Source organism: Spinacia oleracea, chromosome 5 (genome assembly GCF_020520425.1).
Source record: "Spinacia oleracea cultivar Varoflay chromosome 5, BTI_SOV_V1, whole genome shotgun sequence".
Lineage (NCBI taxonomy): Eukaryota > Viridiplantae > Streptophyta > Magnoliopsida > Caryophyllales > Amaranthaceae > Spinacia > Spinacia oleracea.
This window is the reverse complement of record NC_079491.1, coordinates 19,336,357-19,348,189: the sequence shown is the minus strand read 5'-3', so window position 1 is coordinate 19,348,189 and position 11,833 is coordinate 19,336,357. Positions and strand designations below refer to the sequence as shown.

The 11,833-nt window shown below is 37.9% G+C and overlaps 1 long non-coding RNA gene across 1 annotated transcript; it reads left to right on the top strand.

Moving 5' to 3' along the window:
* The first annotated feature begins 3,972 nt into the window (after window positions 1–3,972).
* Window positions 3,973–5,802, top strand: LOC130461046 (uncharacterized). Its single transcript, XR_008921348.1, has 2 exons — window positions 3,973–4,019; window positions 5,576–5,802. It is a non-coding gene; the product is annotated as an uncharacterized lncRNA (long non-coding RNA).
* The last annotated feature ends 6,031 nt before the right edge of the window (window positions 5,803–11,833 follow it).

Below are 11,833 nucleotides of genomic sequence, written 5' to 3'. Positions count from 1 at the left end.
TAGTAGTTCTGTTTCTTGAACTACGTGGACATGGCAATGTCATAATCATTTGCATAGATACTTACTTTGGGAAGACTAGTATCGGACAGACCTATGAAACTTTACTGTAAGAGATGAAAATCTGTCATAAGTAAATTTCATTAATATTATTAGACACTAAATCCTCAATACCTGAGTGATTTGAGATTACTTGTTTGAGAACTGGTTGCTTTGACGTTGACCAACCGTCGCACCGTAAAAGGAGGCTATAAAGGCAACGCTCAGGTAATCACCTATCAAACGAAGTCTAATCTCAAGATAGCGAGATTGGGATTGTCCTCCCATAAATCGGGATGAGATGCTTAAAAGTTGTACAAGGCCACTCGGAGAGCTAGAAACTGTGAAATGCATGGCCGTGCTCGAATGAACCATAGGCTATGATTATCTGTTTATTTGATCAGTTGAACTCTGAAACCGAGAAACACCTCTGGACATAATAAGGATGACAACTCTTACCTTATTTTCAAGAGCAAGCATCGAGAGACAAAGGAATTAGGAAATGCACACTTGTCCCTAAGGACAAGTGGGAGACTGAAGGAAATAATGCCCTTGGTCCAAGTATGCATTCAATGTTAAGTCTAATAAATGCGGTTCAGTATTAATTAACAAGTTAATAATTCAGTGAGATCAAGTGAGCTGAATGCCTAGCTAGAGGCCGCTTCAGTTCAAGTGGAATTAATGATATTAATCCACAACTTACTCTTGACTGAACCCGTAGGGTCACACAAATAGTACGTAAACGGATCAAGTATTTAATGGCATTAAATACTTCATCCATGGATATTCGGAATCGACGGATCTTGATTTCAGTGGGAGCTGAGATCGTCACAAGCAAGAAATGAATACTCCGGAAACGATGATATTGCCGGAAACGGAAATATGGATCGTATCGGAAATATAAATATTATCCAAGTCGTAGATGTTGCCGGAAACGGAAACATGGTACGTATCGGAAAATATTACCGGAAATGGAAATATTGCCGGAATCGGAAATATTGTCAGAATCGGAAATATTATCGGAATCGGAAAATAATTCCGGAAACGGAAATATTAAATATTTGTTCGAAACGGAAATTAATTCCGGAATCGGAAATATTAAATATTGTTCGTATCAGAAATGAATTTCGGAATCGGGAATTTAATCGGAAGCGTATCGTACGAATTAGCATCGGACGAGGCCCGCTAGACGAAGGCCCAGCACGAAGCCAGGCCATCGCCTAGCGAGCCACACGCACCATCACACGCCAAGCCTCGACCAGGCCCAGCGCAAGGCCAGGCCCAGCCAAGGCCTGGGGGCGCGCGCGCGAGAGCACAGCAGCAATGGGCCGAGCGCTGTGCGCCTAGCGTGGGCCGCAAGGCTTGCGCGGGTGTACGGTGGTCGTGCAATGCTCGTGCGGGAATCCTAAAGCAATCGGGATTCGAAATATGATTAAATCCTAAAACTATTAGATAATGATTATTTAATAGAGTCCTAGCAGGATTCTAATTAAACTAATTAATATCCTAATAGGATTATATTTCCTTTTCCACACCTCTATAAATAAGTGCCTAGGGTCATAATTTATAGACATGATTGAAGTATTCAAAGGATACGTTTTTGAAAGAAAAATCAGCCATACACTTGCAAACACAATAGCCGAAATTCCTAGTAACCTTAAGGGCGATTAAGGTTTTTCCGCATGATTTATGTATTGTCATATGTATCATAACCTAACACTATGCTCAACACATTCATCCAACGACATTGAACATGAAATTTCAACATAAACAAGTTCATAACTATATTCAACATGGTATCCATAAAAGTACACATCACAAACACACAGGTATGTACGTACCTTGTGTAAACAAATTGATAGGCCACTTTAACGATTTCAAAAGTCGCCTACATAGAATTCTCCGCCTAAAACAACCAATAAGGATTCTCAATCAACTTCCAATAATTCACAGCAATAATAAAGTTTTCTAAATACATCCTAAACATATTTAGAACCTTCCCCAATGTCAAAACTTAGATATTTAATCTCCTAGCATAATAATTATTGAATTAATGATTGAAATTCATTAAAAACTCTTCAAAAACATCATCCTTTAAATTTCCAGCAATATAAACTCATTTAAAACTTCGCCAAGACCAAATTAACATGCTTAGAACATCGAAACCATAATTTTAATAATTCATAATCGTCATACCATGATTTAAAACCAATTAAACCTTCAAATTCATACTTTAAATAATTAAAATTCTTATTTCAATCAAATTCTATAATCTGAAAATTAATAACTTAATTATGCAAACACATAAATATGAAATTCATAATTAAATCATAAAAACTGTAAATTTAATTCAAGAAAACATAATTTAAATTAATAAAACATAATTAAAACATTAAATTAGCTTAGGGTTTTTTAAGAAATTAACCAAAAGGAAGAGAGGAAGTGGATGGTCCGCGGACGAGGTGGCGTGTGGCAAACAAATCCAAACGCATAAAAAAGTGGTTTAACTTCTTATCTTATTTAAATTTTTTAATTCACGTAGGATGTGATACTCAGGTAGGGTTGACGAGAATCAAGCGGGGCCGGTGGGGATGTAATCCCCCGTAATTATATACATTTTATTTATATATTTTAACGAATATTTAGTATATTTAATATATATTTAAACATAAATTTCGGATTTTAGAAACGAATATATAATTGAAATATAATTATCTTATTTCATTTCGAATACTTTTAATGATTATGAAATCAAAATGTATTTTCGAGTTTTACTTTAAAACGAATTCGAATTGCAAAACCACGTTCTATTGAAATTAGAAAACAAGTCCTAACCCTTTCGGATTCAACTACCTAAATTCTACTCCTGGCCCAATTGGGCAAAGCCCAAACCAATAAAAACTCCAAAACTATAACCCCTCCCCTCTTTTGTGATAACTCACGTAAACAGAAAAAGAAAAGAAAAGAGAGCAGCTTCTTCAACCTCTCGACCCGCAGCCGTTCAACACCTCCACCCGCGCCGTCGTCCCAGCCACCGACCACCACGGTAATCTCATCCTTCTCTCTCTCCTCCTTCGATTCTCCTGCCTCCCTTGCTTTCGTTCCTTTCCTCCCCTCTGTTTTTCGTCCATTACCTTAGCTCTTTTCGTTTTTCGCAGCATCACCGCGGCCCAGCCACCGTCGCCGGTAGACCTTGCCGCGAGCCACTGTCGTTCCGCCGTCCAGCTTTTCTCTCTCCTTAATTCGTGGTTATTTCTTAAACCCTAAGTAACTAATTATTTTAAATAAAAGTTGTTAATTTAAATTATGTTCTTGATATTAAATTTATAATTTTTATGGCTTGAACATGATTTTCAGTTTTGGGTTGCTAATTATAAACGAATTATTTTCAGTTTTGGTTAATTAAAAATTGAGTTAGGGTTTATTCATGATTTATTAGTTTGAGTTAAGTTTTCTTGAATTAAAGTTATGAGTTTTGTGATTTAAATTATAAATTTGAGATTATATGAATTTTATAATAAAGTTATTAACTTTCAGATTATCTAATTATATTGAAATATTGGTTTTTGATTGTTTAAAGTATGAAATTCAAAGTTTTTATGATTATTAATCATGATAGGTGAGTATGGATCATTGAATTGGTTGTGTTGAGATACTAGGAACGTAGATTGACCATGGTGAAGCTTTTAAATGAATTTATATTGCTGAAAATTTAAAGTACGATGTTTGCAAAAGTTTTCAACGAATTTCAATCACTAGTTCAATAATTATGATGCTAGGAAATCAAATGTTTAAGTTTTGATATTGGGGAAGGCTCTAAATATGTTTAGGATACATTTAGAATGCTTTATTATGGTTGCCAATGATTAGAGGTTGATTGGGATTACTTGTTGGTTGTTTTAGGCGGAGAATTCTCTTTAGGCCACTTTAACATAGGCGACTTTTGAAAGTGTTAAAGTGGCCTATCAGTTTGTTTACACAAGGTACGTACATACCTGTGTGCTTGGAATGTGTGCTAATTGTTGAAACCATGTTGAATTGTTGATGAACTTGGTTATGTTAATGTTGTTGATGAACTTAGTCAGGTTGAAATTGCATGTTTGATACTGTTGGATGAACATATTAAACCTTTATTGCATTTTGAGGATTATAACATGTTAGTATGGAAGATTGATGCAAACATGTTTGATTGGGAACACTAGATTATTCAGTATATAATTCAGATCAGTTAATTGTTGTTCCCTTTTAGCTTTTCACTACTTTATGAGGGCGGAGGACCTTATTTAGTAAGTTGAAACCTTATACCCATATTCAGGGGTTGATCAGTATTAAAGAAAAGATTGGAGTTAGTTGGAATGAGTCTTGTTTGATGCCTTTGTGATCACTTACTCAATTCCAAGATAAAAACAGTTGTAAATAAATGTGAGTTGCATGCCTTATGTGATTGTTGAGTCATAACAGGGTGTCAATTTGTAAATCATGTAAAGTGAAACTGAGTAGCAATAGCTTTAGACTGTGCACGTCTAAAGTGACGGACAAACAGGAGTTGGGGTTCATGGTGGTAGCTAGAGCTGTCAAAAATCGACCCGACCCGAAAACCGACCCGAACCCGACCCGAAAATACTGGGTCCTGAACAAGATTTTGTGACCCGTAACCCGATTTTATCCGAACCCGAACAACCCGAAAAGGAATGGGTCAAAACCCGACCGAACCCGTTTTAGACCCGACCGATTGAAAATCATTGTATTTATAGCAATAAATGAGATTATGAGAAAATTTAAGCATAAAAGACACGTTGTTTTTACTATTGTTCTGTGTAATATGATTTTAATTTGAATTATACGCCATTTTATGATTGAATTTGACAAAATATAAACTTTCGTAGGAAAATTTGTTAACTTGTGCCAATATTTTGTATATTTTTCACCTAAATTAATGAAAATATAATGCGCGTTTTAAAATCTCTCAACCCGTTGGGTCGACCCGAACCCGAAAGTTTTGGGTCTTGAACAAGCATTTGTAAACCCGAACCCGAAAGTGACCGACCCGATTCAACCCGAACCCGAAAGTAAATTTTTACAACCCGACCCGACCGACCCGTTTGACAGGTCTAGTGGTAGCCCATGGCCTTTCATTCGGACCAGATTGATCACCGCGTCCTATTTTCAGTCAAACGTTCCTCGATATCGCAGGTCACTGAGGTTACGGAGTCGCGCCCGTACCTCGTCTTCCTTAGTGAAGACCTCTAGCTAGAAAACTCGGTCCATTGCCTATTTCAATTAAAACAATATTATTGTTATAAAAGTCCAGTCCAGTCTAGCCTAGCCTAGTTAAGTATGGTCGTTAAATTACCATATTTTGTCTGCCCTTGTTTATGCTCATTAGTATCATGTTAGGGTTGTTCGTTATTAGTATCATATTAGGATTATTATTGTGTTAGTATGTAGTACTCAGCTTTGCTGATTACGTGCTTTGTTTGTGTGTGTTGATCATGGCTATGCCTTATTGATCCTGTGATGACCCATCTTTGGTGAGCAGTCTCTAAGGATCAATAAGCGTTGCCCATCTACAGGTTTGAAGATGATGCATCATTGGGATCGGGATTAGAGAGCTTGTAGTTATATTTTCTTTATTAAGTGATTTGGTTTGTTAACTTAAATTTGAAATTTGTCGTACTATTCGTATTTCCTTATTTCAGTTAATTGGTTTTGGACCTAATATGTAATAAGATTATTTATGAACCTAAAAGTTAGTTTTATGTTTTCCGCTGCAAAATTCTGAATAAGCCGTACGTTTTCACACGGGCGATAATACTTTGATAATTCCCCACAGTTATATTTAAAAAAAGGGTTATTTTAGAAAATGGGAATTGTCGGGGTGTTACAAAGTGGTATTTTTGAGCTAAAGGTTTTACTGACATTTCGTGTCTACCTTTTTAAATTTTAGGCACCTAACTAACTAATTAGTTACATAAAAAGAATTTCGTTGAAGTAAACTACAACTAGTGAATAAATTGAAAGTTATTAGTTAAAAATGTTTGAATTTATTTTAAAATTAACTCTTGAATTACATGCTTTGAAATACGTTCTTGTTTGTGTGACTTCATGTATTTCGTTCTTTTTTTTAAATTAATATTTTCGTAATTATATATATATATATATATAAAAATAAAAAAAATAAATAAAAAAAATTTACTGCTGCTACAGTACCGTAAAAAAAAAAAAAAAAAAAAAATATTGTATTTATTTATTAATTATTTGTCGTTTAAATAATTATTCGTTTAAACAAATTAATTCTTATAGATCATTCTCGTTTTATTCTTTTATGCTTCAATGTTTGATATACTATGTTTATTTTGAGAGATGGGTAGCATAGGAAAGGGCATATAGAATAGAAACATTGTGTCTGCATTATGTCAACATGATTGTACTTTTGTGCCTGCTAACTGTCGTGTCTTTCCTATGCTTTGCCATTAATACATATTCTTACTAGTTGTGTATTGTGGGATCATACGGTAAGCGAGAGTACTAATTACTAACATAGAAACTATGTTTAATTGTTATAGATCACTAATCATGTCTGGCATACAAGGAAATAGAATAGGGAGCAATTCTAACCCTATTGTTCTAAGAGATGATGAAAATGAAATGGATTACGAGTCTGACATTAACAGTTACACCAGCCATGAACTTGTTCTGCGTCGAGCTTTAAGAGCAGGAGAACCTGATAGTGATGATGAAGCCCTTCGTGAATTTGATCGTGCTAGAGGGCAAACTAGGGTCGATATTTATCAAGCTGTTTTGAGACCTGAAAGCGATTCGGAGCCTGAGTTTGAGCATGAATTTGGGTATGAGTTCGAACAAGAATTTGAGTTTGAGTTCGAGCATGAATTGGAGGTTGAACCTGAGTTTGAGTTTGAGCCTGAACATGAACCTGAACCTGAACCTGAGCCTGAGCCAGAGGAAGCTAATCATCAACTTCAAGGTCTACGAAGATCCTCTAGGCCAAGAAAAGAAGCTTATTATTTTGATATGGATGACGATGATGAACTTAAATATGAGTTATTCACCCTAGAAGGTTATAGCGAATCAAAGGACAAGTCTGATGATGTTTCCCTTTAGCTTTGCTTACATATTTAGTTGTGTGTGAGAAAAACGTTGGACAATCCGCCCAACCATAGTTTATGTTTATATCGTAGAACCTTTTTACTTTATTTTGAGAACAGATGTGTGTTAATATTTAGGATTGTTATTGACATTCTTCTGAGGAATAAAAGTTAGATTATTGACTATCTAAGGGATCAAAGTTTTACGGGCACGCAAGGGGAATGTTTTCTTCTTTATTCCAACTTATTATTCATGATGATTGAAGTTATTCCTTGTCTCTCAGTTGAATGTTTTGCATGATTGTTCATTTCGTGTGCATTTTGAATGTTAATGTGATATTGCATTGTTAGAGGATAATGTAAGTAAAGTTTTGAACCTGAATTAGAGCATATTAATTTCAGGTCGCGCTCTAGGATGGCCAATAATAGTGACCTAGCTGCTGCTATTCGCCTCTTGGCGGAAAAACTAACCCAGGAAAGAACTGAGCGTCCCGATTCTGCAGGGGACATGTTTGAAAGGCTTGCGAAAGTTAAGCCACCATACTTTAAGGGGCAGGCAGACCCTACCTTCCTTGAAAACTGGATTAGGGAATTTGAGAAACTATTTGGGGCGGTAAACTGTCCTGAGCATATGAAAGTAGGCCAAGCTGTCCTCTACCTGAAAGATGAGGCCGACCTTTGGTGGAGGGAAAATGGGACTAGACTAAGTGCTGCTGAGGGATTCAATTGGGATTCTTTTATTGTTGCTTTGAGGGGGAAGTTTTATCCTCCTTTTATGAGGAAGCAGAAAGCCCAGGAATTTATCAACCTTAGGATGGGGAATATGACCATTGCTGAATACTACAGTAAGTTTATAGCTTTGTCGAGGTTTGCACCTGAGGTGGTAGCTACTGAAGAACTAAAGGCTCAGAGGTTTGAGCAGGGGTTAACCGATGAGATCCAACTGGGATTAGGCGGGGAAACCTTTACGTCCTTAGACATTGTGTATGGAAGAGCTGCCCATATTTATGGCCTACAGACCAGGAGGGACAAAAAGAATATTGTTGTTGGGGATAAAAGGAAAGAGTTTAATGCTGGGGGAAGTCAGGGGAACTTCAAAAGGAATAGAAATGGAAATGGGAATGGTAATGGTAATGGTAACTTTCAGGGAAGAAATAACCAGGGGAATAACTACACCAACAAAAACCAGCCTAACTGAGTGCATCACTGTAAGATGTGCAACAACAATCACCCTGGGAAGGACTGTAAGGGGGAATTGGTAACTTGCAACTACTGTCGTAAGAAGGGGCATAGAGAGTATGAGTGCTTTACAAAGCAGAAGAGAGAGCAGAATGGTAGTGGGAGTAGTAACCAAGGGAAACCAGGGTTTAACCATTCGGGGAACCAAGGTTCGAAGCCTGCTGGGGCACCAAACAACCAGGGAAACCAAAACAAACCTGCCAATGGAAACAACAATAACAACAAGGCTCCCGGAAAGCTGTTCGTAATGAGTAGAAATGAAGCTGAACGTTCTGCAGACGTAGTTTCGGGTACTTTCTCTATCAACTCCTTACCTGTTAAAACATTGTTTGATTCAGGGGCAACATATTCTTTTATTTCGACCTCTATTGTTAAAAATATGAAGTTAGTAGATTTTGAGGCAATTGATTTACCTGTTAGTATGCCTAATGGTGCAACAATAAGGTGTACGAAATTATTTAAGAACTTGCCTTTGAAGATAAAAGATTGCACTTTTCCATCTAATTTGATAGAATTTAGTTTGGGGGACCTAGATGTGATTCTGGGGATGGATTGGCTAAGCTTATACAAGGCCATGATAGATTGTGAGATTCAGAAAGTAAGCCTAAAGAACCGTACTGGGAAATCAATATCATATAGACGTTTTGGGAAGTCTAGGAACTTTGGGGTGATCTCCGCATTACAAGTGAGGAAACTGGTCAATAAAGGGTGTGAACTATTTTTCTGTAGTGTCCAAGATGTAAGTAAGAAAGTTGGGGTAAAGATAGAGGATGTCCCAATCGTAAGAGAATTTGTAGATGTATTTCCGGATGAGATTCCGGGTATGCCACCGGCTAGAACCCTTGAATTTACCATAGAGTTAAATCCCGGAACCGCACCTATATCCAAAGCACCTTATAGGATGGCACCCCCAGAAATGAGTGAGTTAAAGACGCAATTGGAGGACTTGTTCGACAAGGGGTACATTAGGCCTAGTGCATCACCGTGGGGAGCTCCAGTATTGTTTGTCAAAAAGAAAGATGGGAGTATGCGGCTATGTATTGATTATAGGGAGTTGAACAACGTAACAATCAAAAATAAATATCCTTTGCCTAGGATAGATGACCTGTTTGACCAGTTGAACGGGGCAAGTGTATTCTCAAAGATTGATTTGCGTTCGGGATATCACCAATTGAGGGTAGCTGAAAAAGACATTCCTAAGACTGCATTTAGGACTCGTTATGGCCATTATGAGTTTACAGTAATGCCTTTTGGGTTAACCAATGCACCCGCCATATTTATGGATCTGATGAATAGGATTTTCCATGAGTTCCTAGATAAGTTTGTGGTGGTATTCATTGATGATATTCTGATCTATTTGAGGAATGAAAAGGAACATGACGAACATTTGAGGGTTGTCTTGGAGACGCTTAGGAAGAACCAGTTGTATGCAAAGTTCTCTAAGTGCGAGTTCCGTCTGGAAAAGGTAGCATTTTTGGGGCATTATGTGTCAAAGGAAGGAGTCTCTGTGGATCCTGCCAAGATTCAAGCTGTGAGTGAGTGGCCTACTCCGAAGAATGTGTCTGATATTCGGAGTTTCTTAGGTCTAGCTGGGTATTATAGGAGATTTGTGAGAGATTTCTCAAAGATAGCAAGACCCATGACCAACTTGATGAAGAAAGAATCAAAATTTGAGTGGAGCGAAAAATGTGAGGAAGCCTTCCAAATTCTCAAAGAGCGTTTAACCTCAGCACCTGTTTTAACCTTGCCTGATGGGAATGAAGGGTTTGAGGTATATAGTGATGCGTCGAAGAATGGGTTGGGGTGTGTGTTACAGCAAAATGGGAAGGTGATTGCGTATGCGTCGCGTCAATTAAAACCATATGAGGCTAATTACCCTACCCACGATCTATAGCTAGCTGCGATTGTTTTCGCTTTGAAAATTTGGAGACATTACCTCTATGGGGCAACATGTAAGATCTTCACAGACCACAAAAGCCTAAAATACATTTTCACCCAGAAAGATCTCAACATGAGACAAAGAAGATGGTTAGAGTTGATCAAGGACTATGATTTGAACATTCAGTACCATGAGGGGAAAGCAAATGTAGTTGCCGATGCATTGAGTAGGAAATCTAGCCATAGTATGAATGTCTTGGTAGTGCCTGAAGAGTTGTGTCGAGACATGCAGAAACTTAGCCTGGAAATAGTAAATCCTGGGGAAACCAAAGCAAAACTGAGTGCATTGTCATTGGGGTTGTCCATATTCGAGGAGATTAGAGAAAGTCAAGCTGGGGATGAGTACTTAGGGAAGATCAAAGAAAAGATGGGTCAAGGGAAGGAAGTGGATTTCAAGATTCATGAGGATGGTAGTTTGAGGTTCAAAGGAAGATGGTGTGTACCACAGAAGTGTGAAGAACTCAAGAGACGTCTTATGGATGAGGGGCATAATACTCCATATTCTGTGCACCCTGGGGGTGACAAGTTGTACAAAGACCTGAAGCAAATCTATTGGTGGCCTAATATGAAACGGGAAGTTGCCGAGTTTGTGTCTAGATGCCTAACCTGTCAGAAAGTCAAAATAGACCACAAAAGACCCATGGGGAAAGTTCAACCTTTAGAAGTGCCTGGATGGAAGTGGGATTCCATTTCTATGGATTTTGTTACTGCCTTGCCTAGATCAAAGAACGGAAATGATACCATTTGGGTTATTGTGGACCGTCTAACAAAATCAGCCGTGTTTATTCCGATTAAAGAGACATGGAAAAAGAAACAGCTCGCAAAGACTTACATTAAGCATGTAGTGAGGTTGCATGGGGTCCCAACCGATATTATCTCAGACCGTGATTCAAGATTCCTCTCGAAATTTTGGCAAAAGGTCCAGTTGAACCTTGGGACAACTTTGAAAATGAGCACTGCTTTCCACCCTGCAACCGATGGTCAGACTGAGAGAACTAACCAGACTATGGAAGATATGTTGAGGGCTTGTGCGATTGACTTTAAGGGTAGTTGGGAGGACCATCTAGACTTGATCGAATTTTCATACAACAATAGTTACCATGCAAGCATTAAGATGGCACCTTTTGAGGCACTATATGGGAGAAAGTGTAGAAGTCCCACCTGCTGGAACGATTTCAGTGAAAATATAGTCTTGGGAACGGAATTCATTGAGGAGACTGTCAGGAATGTAAAAATGATTCAGGCTAGAATTCGAGCTGCCCAGGATAGGCAAAAGAGTTATGCTGATTTGAAAAGAAGAGATGATGAATTTACAGTAGGTGATAAAGTGTTCTTGAAAGTATCACCAACCAAGGGTGTGATGAGATTTGGGAAGAAGGGCAAGCTAAGTGCCAAGTATGTAGGACCATATGAGATTCTGCAACGAATAGGGAAAGTAGCATACAAGTTAGCCTTGCCAATGGAGTTCGAAAAGATGCACAACGTGTTTCACATTTCCCAACTAAAGCGCTATA